General features: G+C 40.3%; 1 pseudogene; it reads right to left on the reverse strand.

Moving 5' to 3' along the window:
• Positions 1-15195: 15195 nt before the first annotated feature.
• On the reverse strand, positions 15196-15782 carry LOC114609302 (annotated as a pseudogene).
• Between the last annotated feature and the right edge of the window lie 272 nt (positions 15783-16054).

Genomic DNA, 16054 nt, shown 5'->3' on the forward strand with positions numbered 1-16054 from the left:
AAGTCCCACCTGTCCCTTCACCCAGCATTTGGCTCTTGCCTTCTTTATTCACCAAATCAAGAACTAATTAGGGAAACAGCACTTCCCCTTATATGTCTCTGTGCTCTGTCCCAAAACTAGGGGCGAAACAAGTACCTAAGACCGTATAAGAAAAATAAAACAGATTATAGCACTATAACAATTTTAAATGAAAGAAAGAAGAGAAGGAGGAGGAGGAGGAGGAGGAGAGGAAGAGGAAGAGGAAGAGGAAGAAGAAGAAGAAGAAGAAGAAGAAGAAGAAGAAGAAGAAGAAGAAGAAGAAGAAGAAGGAGAAGAAGAAGAAGAGAGCCCCTTTGAGAAGTCTCACAACCAATATCGATTTGGTTGAGTAACTTTACACTGTCTTGTTTTATATGATTTTGTGGTTTTTAATCACTTTAGAGAGATAAATACAATTCAAGATCATTGAAGTTTCCTAAACCTGCAAATACTAATTCCTATGAGACTCTTATTAGAGTTTTGGACCAGAGATTGTGGCTATGTACATTTATGTAAACTATTCAGTAAAGAAAACCTAGGCATTTCTTTGGTTATTAAAACATGTACGTTGGGATAAAGAGAGTCAAGGAGCTAAACACAAGATAAGCAGATTCTAAGTATATATTGTTAGCAACCATGCAGATTCAAACAGAATTCAGATTAAATCTTATGCATGTCTTACATTCTAAATCTATTATTTATATCTTCAGGACTTAAGATGCTAGAGTCTGTGCTCATATGACTTTCAGCTTTGGGTAGCAGCCAACATTAAAATAATTTACTGTCTGGAGTCAGAAAGTTAACTCAACTCTTCTGCAGAAGGCTCACTGTAGGACAACTGTCTCAGCTCTACCCTGGCACAGAATCTCATTCTTGGTAAAATGAGAGGATGGAACAAAAACACTATCTTCCTTTTATGTGATATTATTACTGCTGGGAAGCTGATTGAAGCCAATCTTCCTTAACTTTGAAAAATACTCCACCACAAGACTACAGGATCTTTCTATCTGACCTGAATTTTTTAAAACTAGAATTTTTATTATAGACAATAGCCCTATTCCAGTTAGAAACGGTATCCAATTTTTATCATAGGGAAATTAATTTGTTCATGAGAAACTGTTTTTAGAAGACTGAGTATTTTACCCAGTGGTTTCTGCATGGATTTGAGAAGCCATTGTGAGTGGCGAGTCATGTCCAATGCTGATGCTTACATATATCACAGCTAACACTTAGCAGTTAGAGCTCATCACGTATATAAGGGGAGAATAGACTTCAGATAAACTAAGGTTCAGAAAAAGAAGAAACCCACTCATTGCTTGCACATTTGATAGTGCTAGCATAAAAGTCCTAAACTGAAAGCTAGCGCATGTATGCAAAGCACCTGGTACAGACCCGTGTAGGCCTTGTGATTTCTGCTTCAGTCTCTGAGTTCATGTCAGCTTTGCTCCGCTGTTTTAGAGAGCCTTGTTCTCATGGTGTACTCAGTCCCTCTGTATCCCTGTGTCCTTCTACTTTGTATTTTGTGGAGTTCTTCAAGCTCTGTCTGAGGGAAGGGATTTGATGGAGACATCTTGTTTAGAGCTGTGTTCCAAGATATCTATCTATCTATCTCTCTCCCTCCCCCCGCCTCAGCATAATGTCCAGCTATGAGTCCCTGTGTTTGTTCTCATTTGCTGCAGAAGGAAGCATCTCTGATGATGGTTGAATAAGGTACTGATTTATGAGTCTAGCAGACTATCATGAGTCATTTTAGTGTATTATTATTACTATCATCATCATCATCCCAGTAGCATTTGTTTTATTCTAGGTCTCTGGATTATCTAGACTCTTGTTCTTGGTCACCCAAGAAATGGCAGGTATGGGTTCCATGTCACGGAGTAGGCCTTAAGTCACATCAGATATAGGTTGGTTACTCCCACAAGATTTTTTGCCAGAATTGCCCTAGCATAGGACAGACGGGAGATAAAAAGCTTTTGTGATTGGGTTTTCACTTTTTCTTTTGCTAGCCTGAATAGTACCTTTCTGTGTTATAGACACTAGAACACAAGGGTGAAGGCTCTGGGTAGGCACCAGCTCAACTTCTCCATGTTCAATGAGTTGTGTGGGTGTTGACTTCAACAATGGGACCTTGCTGTCAGTAACCTATTGTCTTGGCAACAGCCTGGTTTGTTTGGGGATTTCCATGAGAAGCTTTTGACCAACAACTCAACTGGACAAAACCCAGTCCCAGTACTAGAAGTTTCATTTGGTGGCACAAGATGGCCAGTTGGAGTTCCATCTGCCTCACTGTTTGCATATAGACTTTCTTACTATCACTTTTATATATTATAGGAAGTTTCCACTATACTAGGTTTCGGCATCGCCTCTCAAATGCCCTTCAATTTTAACTGTCCCTCCTTTCTTTCTCTTCTTCAATCCCATCTGCTCTCCCTTTTCTTACCTGATCCTTCCATTCTCCTCCTACCCAGTATCCCCTCCCCTCTCCAGGCCACCCATAATATTTATTATATTTCTCCATCCCAGGGAGATCCATATGTCCCCTTCTCTAGTCCTTTCCTCTGTGTCTAACCTCTCTAGGTCTATGGATTGTAGTTTGTTTATTTGCTAATATTCAGATATAAGCAAATGCATGCCATTATTTACATTTCTTGGTCTGGGTTACCTCACTCAGGATGATTTTTTTTTCTAGTTTCATCCACTTGTCTGCAAATTTGATGATACCACTGTTTTGTTTTAAGAGCTGAGTAATAGTTGTATAAATATACATTTTATTTTTCTATTCTTCTGTTGAGGGACATTTTGATTATTTCCAGTACCTGGCTATCATGAATAGACAGCAATTAGCACCGTTGAGCAAATGTCCCTTTGGTAGGATGAGTGTCCTTTTGGTATATATCCAAGAGCAGGATAGCTGGATCTTCAGGTAGATAATTCTCATCTTTCTGAGGAACTGCCATATTGAACATAGTGGCAATGCAAGTCTGTACTGTTAGTGCAAAGGAGGAGCTAAGACGGATGGGGATGTCTTGCTCTACATCCTCACTAACATGAGCTTGTGTTATTGATCTTAGACATTTTGCCAGTTGTACAATGGAATCTCAAAAATAGTTTTGATTAGGGAGAGGAAATTTTAACACAGCGTAACATTGAATCCTTGGCATGGTTTTTACTGATTGCGCTTATGTAGGTCTACAATAAAAAAGCAACTGAGGCAGAAAGACTTATACAATGTGCAGTTTGAGGAGGAAAGGAGTGTAGGAATGTTGCCTGAAGGCATCTTCTGGAAAAAGGCTGTAACTGTTAAAAGAATTAGTGTCATTGAGGAGAGGCCTCCCTATTTCAATGAAACAGTGGAAATGGTACCCTCAAGTCAAAACCCCACCAAGCTCAAATTCCTACTTGTAAATGCGAAAGGCTTAAAGAGTTTCCTCTGCCTATAAATAAATATCATACAGAAACTTCTGCAAATGTGTTCCAAAGGGACAGGAGTGCCCCTTAAAATTCACAGCTTAACTTGGCAGCATTGCAACCATGTTATTGGCGTGTGAGGCAGGGAATAAAATGTGAGGTGGACATGAATTCATTCTCTGTGCTTTTAGAGAGCTGTTGGGGCCAGTTAAAAATGTGTTGAGGATGGACTATCTACAGGGAAGGTTGAAAAGGCGTTAATGTGAAGCTCTGATGATAAATTCTGGGTTTTAGTGGAGACTCCAAGATGTTGAGGATGTTAGGTATGAGAAATATGAGATATCTGTCAAGGGAAGTTACATAAAAGGAGTGCAACCAGCCCCCAAGAGATATATGCTGCAGTCAGAAAAGCTGGCAGATCAGAGCCATCTAAGCCTTTTGAATCGAAAGCTCCATGTATCAGAGATGGTGCTAAAGGATTTGATATTTACAGCGGTGTGTCTTTGTTCAGTTTCATCTCATATTTCTTGATGGTGTCCCCTTTTCTCTCTTTTGAAATAAGAAAGCATATTCTGTGACATTGTATGTTGGCAGTGTGTGATTATCTTTTTTATTTAAGAGGGAATCATAGTTAAAAAATTACCTTGAGTCTCAGAAAAGAAATTGAACATTTGAACAGTGTTGAGACTGTTGAAGATTATGGTGGCATTTGAAATTGGACTAAATATATTTTGCATTATGATATAATCATAAGCCTATGGTGTTAACAGTAGAATGGTGTCATTGTTTGAATGAAAAATGTCTTCTGTAGGCTTTTGAGGCTGTGAGTAGGTATTTGAATACTTGGTTTCCAGGTGACAGTGTACTCTGGGGAGGTTATCAAACCTTCAGGAGATGGAGCCTTTCCAAAGTGAGTACTTCACTGGAGTGGACTTTAACTATCATCCGTCTCACCCTACTTCTCACTTGCTTTCTTTGCTTCCTGTGGACAGGTGACACACTATCTCTTAGCTTTCTGACTTTGTTACTATGCCTACTCCCACCATAACGGACATCTACCCTTCCAGGACCGTAAGCCAAAATAAATCCTACTTTAATCTGTTTTTGGCTGTGATAATTTATCACAGGGTAAGAAAAGTAATGACTACATGCTGAAATCAATTTATCTGGAGGAGGTTCAAAAACTATAAACTTTGAATGGAGATCATAGTGAAAGTAGAACCTGTAGTAACTAGATTGATATAGTGTATGCTGCTCTGCTACTCAGACTAGGCAGTCCAATACTGCTAGTGACATCCATTTAAACCAGGATACTCTATGGCATCTTACAAGCCTTAATAGTATTGTCTTCCTAGGGTATCACAGCAAGACTAATTAGACATAGACAAATTATTCTCTGTTTGATAAATAGTTCCCAGGGTACTTGGGTACTTACATAGTCCAAGTATGCAATAATGTTTTATGAAATGAATATTTAGTCAGATCTGTCATCATAAACAAAGCTGAGTCATAATTCAGGATAAAAGAAAATATTCAATTTCAAGAAGCAAATTATATTCAGGCCATTGGATATAAGCAGTGAAGCATGAGTAACAGTATCCATATTATCCTTAGTGTGCTGCGATCCCTACTCTAATTCACACCTATTGCCATGAAAGAGGGTTTTGTGTGTGTGTGTGTGTGTGTTTGTGTGTGTTTGTTGGTTTTGTTTTTTCCCAGTTAACACATAGAAAAGAAAAAAAAACATGAACCAGATCTTGCTTCACAGATGGGCTGGTTTGTGTTATAGTTTTTTTTTTTTTGAAGATATAACATTACTACTGCATTGAACTGGGGGAGACCCTTAAGAAGTGTTAGTAGGATATGACAACATTTAGATACTCTCTGTACCAGAAAGTAGATATTACAATGCTCAGCTACAGATGAACTTCTAAGCAATGGTAGTATTTGGTGTAGTTGGTAAGTGGACATCAAGGAAAATATCACTAAATTATACCTCTAGGAGCTCTGACAATTGCAGATATGAGAGGTGCTTCAGGTTCTCTTGCACATGTACCTTGTTAATAGCAGTTTGCAGTAACAGCTGAGAAGCCCAGTACATGAAACCAACCATCTGGGCCAACATCTAGAATAGCTGTGGTGCTAATAATGTTTTTTTTTGTTTGTTTTGCTTTTGTTGTTTGTTTGTTTGTTTGTTTTTTAAATTCTTGTCCCAGTTGCCAATTGGTACTGGCTGTGTGAGCTCTGGTCAACTTTATATGGGACAACCTGATAACTCTACATCCTATCACTTTCTTTTTTTTTTTAATTTTTTATTGGATGTTTTATTTACATTTCATATGTTGTCCCCTTACCCCATCCCCCACCCACCCAGGAACCTCCTATCCCCTCACTCCTCCTCCTTCTTCTCTGTGGATGTAACCCCTACCTACCCCCCACTCCCACTTCCCCACCCTCAAAATTCCCACCCCCTGGGGCGTCCAGCCTTCATGAAGTCAAGGATCTCTTCTTCCACCTATGCCCAGAAGGGCCCTCCACTCTTACGTATTCAGCTGAAGCCCTGGATCCCTCCCTAAGTGCTCCCAGGCTGGTGGTTTAGACCCTGGGAGCTGTGGTTGGTTGGTATTGTTGCTCTCCTCATGGGGCCACAAACCCTTTCAGCTCCTTCAGTCTTCACTGTAACTCCTCCACTGATAACCCCATTATCAGTTCAATGGCTAGTTGTGAGCATCTGCCTCTGAATATGTCAGACTCTTGAAGACTTCTGAGGAGACATCCATATCAGGCTCTTATCAGCATGCACTTCCTGACTTCCACATCAGCATCTACCTTTGGTGACTGCATATGGGATGGATACTCAGATAGTATGGTCTTCAGACGGCCCCTCTTTCAGTTTCTGTCCCTCACTTTGTCTCCATATTTGCTCCCTTGAGTATTTTGTTGCTCCTTCTAAGAAGGACCGAATCACCCCCACTTGGTCTTCCTTCTTCATGAGCTTCATGTGGCCTGTGAGTTGCATCTTGGGCATTTCAAGGTTCTGGGCTAATATCCAATAATCAGTGAGTGAAAAACATGTGTGTTCTTTCGTGATTGGCTTACTTCACTCAGGATGATAATTTCTAGTTTCATCCATTTACCTAGGAAACTCTTGAATTCATTGTTTTTAATAGCTGAGTAATACTCCATTGTGTAAATATACCACATTTTTTGAATCCATTCCTCAGTTGAAGGACATCTGGGTTCTTTCCAGCTCCTGGCTATTATAAATAAGGCTGCTATGAACATAGTTGAGCATATGTCCTTGTTATATGTTCGAGCATCTTCTGGGTATATGCCTAGGAGTGGTATAGCTGGATCCTCGGGTAATGCTATGTCCAATTTTCTGAGGAACTGCCACACTGATTTCCAAAGTGGTTGCACCATCTGGCAGTCCCACCAACAATGGAGGAGTGTTCCTCTTTCTCGACACCCTCGCCAGCATCTACGTATCACTCTGGAAATCTGTCTGGCGGTTCCTCAGAAAGTTAGATATAGTATTACCTGAGGACCCATCTATACCACTCCTGTCAATCCATGAGCATGGGAGGTCTTTGTAGCCTTAATTATGTACACAATGGAGTACTACTACTCAGCTATTATAAACAATGAATTCATGAAATTCTAAGGCAAATGGATGGAACTAGAAAATGTCAAAGAAAACAAAATATCACCAAAGAAGTGAAAAGCATCTGTGGTAGTATAATAAAGTCTGTAAATCTTTAAATGAAGAAATTGTAGAAAATATCAGAAGATGGAAAGATCTCCCATGTACATGGGTCCATAGGACTAACATAGTAAAAATGGCCGTCCTACCAAAAACAATCTAAAGATTCGATGAAATCTTCATTGAAACTCCAAGATAAATTTTTACAGACCTTAAAAAGACAGTTCTCAACTTCATATGGAAAAACAAAAACCCAGTACAATTATAATAATCCTGTTCAATATGAAAACTTCCAGAGATATCCCCATCCCTGATTTCAAGTTGTGCTACAGAGCCATAGTAATAAAAATGACATGGTATTGATACAGGTGCAGACATGTTGATCAATGAAATTAAATTGAAGACCCAGACATAAATTTACACACTCATGAATGTTGCCTGTGCCCCGGACCACTGCTGCCTGACCCAACTTGCCCTTGGTGGTTGGAAGTGAGGTGTCGCAGAATCAATGGCGCAGACTCTAGCAGCTAATGACACCTCTGCAGCAAGCTCCTCTGAATGCTGCTGCAATCTCCATAATATCCTCCATCCATACCCCACTGGTGCCAAGAAAGCATCCCTTCCCGATTGGCTGCCATTGGTCTATCAGATAGTCTTCAGTTAGGTCCTCATGCAGGAGTTGCCTTTGGAGCTGTGCAGCCTCCTGCGTTTATGCAGAGATGGCAATCCCAGTTCTTCCTACACATGAACACTTGGGTTTTTTTTTTCCTAATGAAGCCAGAAATATACCTAGAGAAAAGAAAGCATCTTCGGCAAATGGTACTGGTCTAACAGGATGTTGGTATGTAGAAGAATGAAAATAGATCCATATCTATCACCTTGCACAAAATTCAAGTCCAAGTCGATCAGAGACCTTATCATAAAACCAGGTACACTGAACCTGATAGAAGAGAATGTAGGGAATAGCCTTGAATGCATTGGCACAGGAGACAACTTCCTAAAAGGAACACTGATAGTGCTAAGCATTAAAAAATTAATTGACAAATGGGACAATGAAATGGAAACATTTCTGTAAAGCAAAGAACACTATCAATAGGACAAAAGGCAGCCTCCACCCCAGAATGGGCAAAGTTCTGAAAACTGAATGGGACCCCATTGCTGAGGACAACATCCACAAAACTCATTGAATGCAAAGAGGTCAAGCTGGTACCTGTATGGAGCCTTGACCCTTACATTCTAGTCTTATTGGCATGAGAAAGTATTCTTTAGGCTATGGAAAGAGACACCTGAACACCAATCCAGACACAAAACGCCTTGACCTACAATCTGTCTTGCCTGGAAGATGTGCTGGGGCCATGATGGCAAAAAATTGTGGGAGTGGGCCACCATTGTTTAAGTTGAGGACCATGGCATGAGAGAGCCCATGCCCTGCATTGCCTGGATGACCAGAATCAGGAACTGGGATCCTGAGGGAAGGGACCTGATAGGAACCCCCAATTTGGACTCTCTCCCCGTAATGTCTGATTGTGAGTCTCTGCACCTGCTTTCATCTGCTGCTGGAGGAAGCCTCTTTGATTACAACTAGACAAGGCAGTAGATGGAATGGAGGACACCAGAAGAACATGGCCAACCAAATCAACTAAGCAGGGCTCACATGAGCTCACATAGAGAAGGTAAGCCTGAGGCCTGCATGAGTCTTCACCAGGTCCTCTGTGTATATGTTATGGCTGTTAGCTTGGTTGTTTGTTTGTTTGTTTGTTTGTTTGTTTGTTTTGTTGGAGTCCTAACATTGTGAGCAGGTATAATTCTGAATCTTTTGTCTGCTCTTGGAACCAGAACCCAAGAAGAGTGGGGTTGTCCGTCCAGCCTATATGAGGGATTTTTCCTTGTCTTGTTGGATCTTGTTTTGTTTTGTTTGGCTGTCATCTCTTGGAGGCCCGCTCTTATCTGAAGAGAAAACGGAGGAGGTGAGTGTATCTAGGAGAGGGAGGAAGTGGGATGGGGGCTGGGAGCGGTAGAAGGAGGGGAAACTGTGGCTGGGATGTACAGTGTGAGAGAAGAATCTATTTTTAATAATTAAAAAAATGTTCCCTCTATTTAGACTGTAAGAATGACCTAGAGGAGGAGGATGCAGAACATGGATCATGAGTAGATGTATCATTATACCTCATAATGCTGGTAAATTATGATGCTAAAATCTCGACTTGAAGTGAATCTACCTCATACCAGCTTTTCATGAAAATAGGATTTTATGATAGTATCTTCTTTACCTCAGTCACTTTTTTCAGACTGAACATTTAGTGGTGAATAAGGCAGGCTGTGGTGCCAGGCTGGGGAAAATTACTACTTACTAAGTCTGCACACAAAAATAACTGTACTACTTAAATGTTCTTTTGAAAAAACTGTGAGCTGTGAACACTTATTTACTGGAAGCCCAACCTGATATGTGTGTGTGGGGGATCTGAAGGCCTCCTGTGCTCATAGTATTTAGTGTGATGTTTGTATGAATTGGGATCGGTCATTAACTAAGTGAAGGAATAGAAGGAAACACACTCTGGCCAGATAGCTAGCTGCTGAAGGGTCAGAGGAAATTCTGGGTGGCTTGAGGTCCCCAAAGCATAGCATTTTCTTTTCCTTTTGTTTCCTGGTATAACACTAACAGCTTGTAGAGTGCCAGTCTGACAGCAGATGTTCAGCAAGCATGTGTTGGATAGAGAGATGACCATGCTTTAGGATAGTTCTAAAGTATGGAAAGCCATGAGCCAAAGGCATTGGGTGGGAGAAATCCTTTAAACAGCGATTAGATAGAAGCAAATGACAAACAGATTTTAAAAAGAAACCAAGGAAGCAAAGGCACTGATAAGTTTATCAAGTTGTGAAACAGATAAACTCTGTTCAGAATGTCAGTTCCCAGACTGTAGCAGTTTATCAGAGTGAGGAGGTTCACAGATTAAAACTGTTTCACTTCTATGTACAGTAAACAACTCTAAGTAACAGATTATCCTTTGTAGAAAAGATCTTACCCTTGGTGAATCCATACATCTCGGAGTAAACCTTAGCACTCATTGCTGACCAGTGGGGAGGGGTTGAGTGGCAGTTCTTAGCTTTGGTTCAGTCTGGCAGTGTGACCACTGACCAAGACAGTGAGTTATTATTGCATAATTCTTAAGTCACATTACTGGATTGTTTGACTTGGCCAGAAATTAAAAGCTTAGCACAGACTCACTGTGGTGAGTGATTAAGGACTTGCCCCTTTCCTTTTCTATGACAGCATTGTCCTTGCTAAACAGTCACCACACCCAGAGTCAATTTTCTGAGCGAATTAAGCCTTTGCAATAGAAAGACAAGGAAAATTGGAACCTTGCTTAAATTATTGTTTGTTCTTTCAGACTTTATAATCATCTAAATGAAAATTTGCTGTTTAATCTTGCTGTCTCTGAGTGAACATGGTATAATTTAAAATATTAGTTTGTTAATTAGTATTCTTTACCTTTCACACATGAAATAAACTGTAAATACCCATATACAATACCATTATTGTCATCCATATAAAAGATAAAAACAACAGTAACTTTTAACTCTTTCCTTGATGAGATATAGTTCATGCAGTAACCATTGACCAGAAGATGTTGAAAGCATGAATTGTGATCGATCTATTTTTAATTGATCTTTATCCATTTCTCTGGGTCTCGTATATACTCAGTTGCTATCGATATTCTATTTCCTTTTAAAACGATGTAAAATGTTCCGTTCTTTATTTTGTGTAAGATACCAAACTCCCACATTCATATAAACAAATGAAGCTGTTGTGAAAGCAGGAACAGGACTGGTTCAGAAGAAGTTGGTCCAGAGGATAGCAAGGGCTACAAAAGGTAATTAGGTGAATATGACCACAGTACCTTTGGATACAGGACAGTATCTTTGGATACAGGTATAAAGCTCTCAAAAGTTGAAGATAATAAACATCTAAAACTCTTTCTTTCTTTCTTTCTTTCTTTCTTTCTTTCTTTCTTTTTTTTTTTTTTTTTTTTTTTTGAGGCAGGGTTTCTCTGTGTAGCCCTGGCTATCCTGGAACTCACTCTGTAGACCAGGCTGGCCTCGAACTCAGAAAGCCGCTGCCTCTGCCTCCCAAGTGCTGGGATTAAAGGCATGTGCCACCACTGCCCAGCTAAAACTTTCTTTAAAAGGAGTATCAAGGATCCTGCCAGGGCTGGTTCTGTACCTGGGCTTTGAGAACTTCTGTCGAAGATTCTTGGTCATGAAATGATTAGAGTATTTAAACTAGAGGACATGATAAGAAAACCTACACATACATCATCCCCTAGAACTTATGAAGCAAAATATAAGTTTTTAGGAATGCTTTAAGTCCTGCTGATAGTAACAGAATAACATGGGTTCCTAGCAGTAAGGAAATAGATACCCTGTTGAAAACTTATACAACAAACACCAGGAAACTACCTATAGTAGCAGGAGGTGATTTTATTTGGAAAACTATTTAATTACAAAATAAGACAGAGTGTGGATGTTTTGAAAATCCACCAAGTAAGACAACACAAGTTAATTTGAGCATTTGGCAGAACAAAAATATCACAAACAGAGCAAAAGATGCCCCAGAAACTCCAAAATCCTAGTATATGGTGGCTGACAGAAACAGTGCTCCTTTCCTCCCTTCCCCTATCCTTCTCTTTCTCCCTCTCCCTCCCTTTCTATCTCCCTCTCCCTCTCTCTCTCTCTATGGGACACCCCAGTGAGCTTCTAAAACTTTAGCCACCATAATGCCACCATCAATATGAGTTTCAGAGACCAATGACACCAACAGGTCATTCTTCTATTATTCTTTATGGACAACGATGATTTTAAAAGCTTTTAAGAACAGTTTTTCCTTACACAGTACTTTGGGAAGCTTCTTCAGAAATATTCAATGAAGCAGAACAATTTCATAACCATAAAAGTTGGCAAGTTGCCCTGATAAATACTGTTACCCTATAGTAATAAACTCTGGAGCAGTCATGTTCATCAAGTTGTAAGAAAATGTCATTCCCTTAAAAAAATATTAGCTTTAAACAGGCTGAATCGGTGTTAGTTATTTCAAGTCACTGGCATAACTGAAACCTGGTACCTAGATTATAATAACCAGTGGCAGATAAGATGGTTCAGCTGTCCTCTGTAAGAGACACAGTTAATATGAAAATTCTCAATAGCACCTGCTTAGCATGTTTGCCTCCACGCACGACGTCCAGGTTCTTTGTAAGTTTGCCAAGTATTTTCAAATGAGTCTCCTGGGAAAATGACCTATCAGTAATTTTAGGGGCATTTTCTCAGGCTGATAGGAGAGCAGTCCTTTGATCACACTGACGGAGACTGCACTTCCGAGTTTCAGAGTACAGAGGAACCTTATGCTTGTGCAGCTAGGCAGAGCTGTGTGCCAGCACTGGGTGTTTCTCTGCCTTACTAAAGCTAAGAGCTGAATCTCTGATCTGCAGGGTGGGGAAACATCATCGTGCTTTAAAAGCACATTAGGCCTTTTTTTCAGCTGCATCTTTTGAAATGCCAGTGATGTGCTTGTTCCCATTCCCTATCTCAATTATACCCTCTGTCCTTCTCAGCCAATCCTTCCTCTCACACTCTACCCAACATTTACATCAAAAGATAGATTACTCAGGCAGGAATATCTTCTTCCTTTCATTAGAAATAAACTCTGATAGCATGTAAAGAACCATTTACAATGAGCTGATAATACAGAAGCTCCCCATTCCTTTGTGTCTTGAAGAGATGGGAGAATAAATGTTACTTCAAAATATCAAGTCCTGTGAGAGTGGAGAACAGAAGGGATTTCACATCCGGAAATCTTGGGAGGAAAAGCTTCTTGCTCCTGGGTAGTGTTAGGTTTCTTGTTTTACGGAGGGCATAAGTTCCGCTAATTAAGATGAAAGCAAAACCTGGATGTCTATGACACTCTTTCCTCCTAGGCTGAAGAGCAAATCTGTCACGATAACTCTAGCTTTCCTTTCTTTGGGTCTAATTTCCAGATTGAATTACTGGGTGTTTTTGTGTCTTTGCACTGCAAATAAATCAATTTTATAAGTTTGTTCAATGGTTTGACTTTTGTCTATCATAACAGTATTGAGAACTGGTGTCCCTATTTTAGAGAATAATTTCAGACATCAGTTCTGTGAGGAAAAGAGCCGGTGTCTGAATGAGGTAATTTAGACTTTGCAGGAGTTAGGGAACTAAGAGAAATATTACCACCAGGATGTGTGGAGAGTGGCATCTGCTGGATTCACATGAGCGAGGACTTTCACAAATGAATTTATTTCTTAAAAATTGCTGACAGCATGGAAGATAAGTACTGTACAAAGCTTTGGTGGTTCTAAAGAAGGACTGTAGTAATAGCAGAATGCAATTCTGTTGGAGACTGCCCTAAAAGTTACTTCAAAGTACAGGCTCAACCAGGTTCTTGAGTAATTTAAGGAAGTTACTCAATTTCAGTCTTGATTTCTGCAGTTGATTACATTGTAGCATAAGGTTTCTCCACCAAGCTGTAATAACAGTATTGCTGCTCCTCCTATGATGCTTAGAAGATATTTAACTTCGAGAGTAAAAACAGGCCTCCACAGATTCTGTTGTGACCAGCCTCCTCAGGCTGGTAAACAGTTTTGTTCTACACAGACATCAAGAGTATTCAGTTTCTTTTACTATCTTTAGCTATATAATGTTTAACTAATGAATTGCAATCATCAAGTCAAGTTATGAGTTCAAATAAATCACTCACTGTCCTGTAGCATGGGAGCTGCTTTTACTGATTGCTAACTTCCTGTCAGGTAAATTCACTTGCAGAGGCTTGTGCAAAGATTTCTTATGAATTTCACCAATACAAAATTATTCTCTGGGATAGACACACATACACACACACACACACACACACACACACTTCTCCAGATTATGACAGAAATCTCCCTATGGATTAGTATACAGCTATAAACAACTCACAGTTCATATATTGTTCATTTTAACATTACCTAGTTTTATAGTTTTGAATGTTAAAAATTATAGAAAACATATTAGGCATAATTTATCAAAAATATAGATAGCTACAATATCTTCTCTTTACTTATGAAATATACCATTTACATAGAAACATTTACAAAAATATATGAGGTACAGGATAAAAATACAGCTACTGTCTTGGTTAAGCATTGGTTGTAAAAGCCATTGTTGTATTTCTTTTTTTAAATTTAGATATTTTCTTTATTTATATTTCAAATGTGTCTCCTCTCCTGGTTTCCCCCCTCCAGAATCCTCTTAGGGGGGGGCCCTCCCCATGCTTCTATGAGGGTGTTTCCCCACCCACCCACCCACCCACCCAATCCCAACTCCCCGTCTTGGCATTCCCCTACACTGGGGCATTAAGCCTTCACAGGATCAAGGGCCTCTCCCCCTCATTGATGCCTGACAAGGCCATCCACTGCTACATATGCAGCCGGAGCCATGAGTCCCTCTTTGGTTGGTGGTTTAGTCCCTGGGAGCTCTGGGGGTCTGATTGGTTGATAGTGTTATTCTTCCTATGGGGTTGCAAACCTCTTCAGCTCCTTCAGTCCTTTCTCTAACTCCTCCATTGGGGACCTTGAACTCAGTCCAATGGTTAGCTGCTAGCATCTGCCTCTGTATTTGTCAGGCTCTGGCAGAGTCTCTCAGGAGACAGCTATATCAGGCTCCTGTCAGCATGTACTTCTTGGTTTCCACAATAGTGTCTGAGTTTGGTGACTGTATATGGGATGGACACCCATGTGGGGCAGTCTCTGGATGGCTTTTTCTTCAGTCTCTGCTCCACACTTTGTCTCCATATTTCCTCCCATGAGTATTTTGTTCCCCCTTCTAAGAAGGACTTAAGCACCCACACTTTGGTCTTCTTTCTTCTTGAGCTTCATGTGCTCTGTGAATTGTATCTTGGGTATTACGAGCTTTCGGGTTAATGAATCACCTTCCTCCCAGACACATAACTGCATACTTATGGCCATCATCTCTGTTTGTTTTTTTTGTTTGTTTGTTTTTTTAACAGGAAATAATTTTTTTTATCAGATCATCTTTTATTGAAATATTTTCTTGTTGCTTCTTAACTAGCTGGGCACTCCACTGCACCACTGTTGATGTCATCTATGATGTCGTGAGGGTGGTGGCCATCCACATTGCAGCCCACAGACTGTGCAGTACCCAGGATCTTCTTGATGGTCCCAGAAAGTTCTCTGGCCAAAGAGCGGTGTCTCATCTCCCGTGCAATGCTGACAATCTCATCAAAAGTGATGTTTCCACTGTGTTTAATGTTCTTCTGCTTTTTCCTGTCTCTTGGAGGCTCCTTGAGGGCTTTGGTGATCAGGGCAGAGGCAGAGGGCACCACCTCAATCTGGGTCTGTCTGTTCTGGATGGTCAGTTTCACTGTAATCCTCAGACCTTTCCAGTCACCGGTAGCCTTGGCAATGTCATCACCAACTTTTTTTGGAGACAGACCCAGAGGACCGATCTTAGGAGCCAAGGCGGATGTGGCGCTGACCTCACCTCCGGTGCACCTCAAGTACACGACTTTGATCTCGTTGGGGTCGAACTTGGGCGGCATGGTGGAGGCGGCTGGTGTTGGATGAACCCGGATTCGGGACGACCGAAGAAAGTTGCACCGTTTCCTCCTCCGAACCGAAAGCCGAAAAGCAGGAAATAATTTTTTATACAATATATTTTGACTATAGTCCTCCTCCCTCATAACCTTCCACCTTGCTAACTACTAGCCTTATTTATATTTAGAAAACAAATAATTAAATAAGCCAGAATAAAACAAAACAGAAAAATGAAGAACAAGAAGAAACACATACACAAACACATACAAGAGAGACACAGAAAACCATTAAAAACATAAAATTGGAAACCATGACGTAT

Source organism: Grammomys surdaster, unplaced genomic scaffold, assembly GCF_004785775.1.
Source record: "Grammomys surdaster isolate TR1022 unplaced genomic scaffold, NIH_TR_1.0 125951, whole genome shotgun sequence".
Lineage (NCBI taxonomy): Eukaryota > Metazoa > Chordata > Mammalia > Rodentia > Muridae > Grammomys > Grammomys surdaster.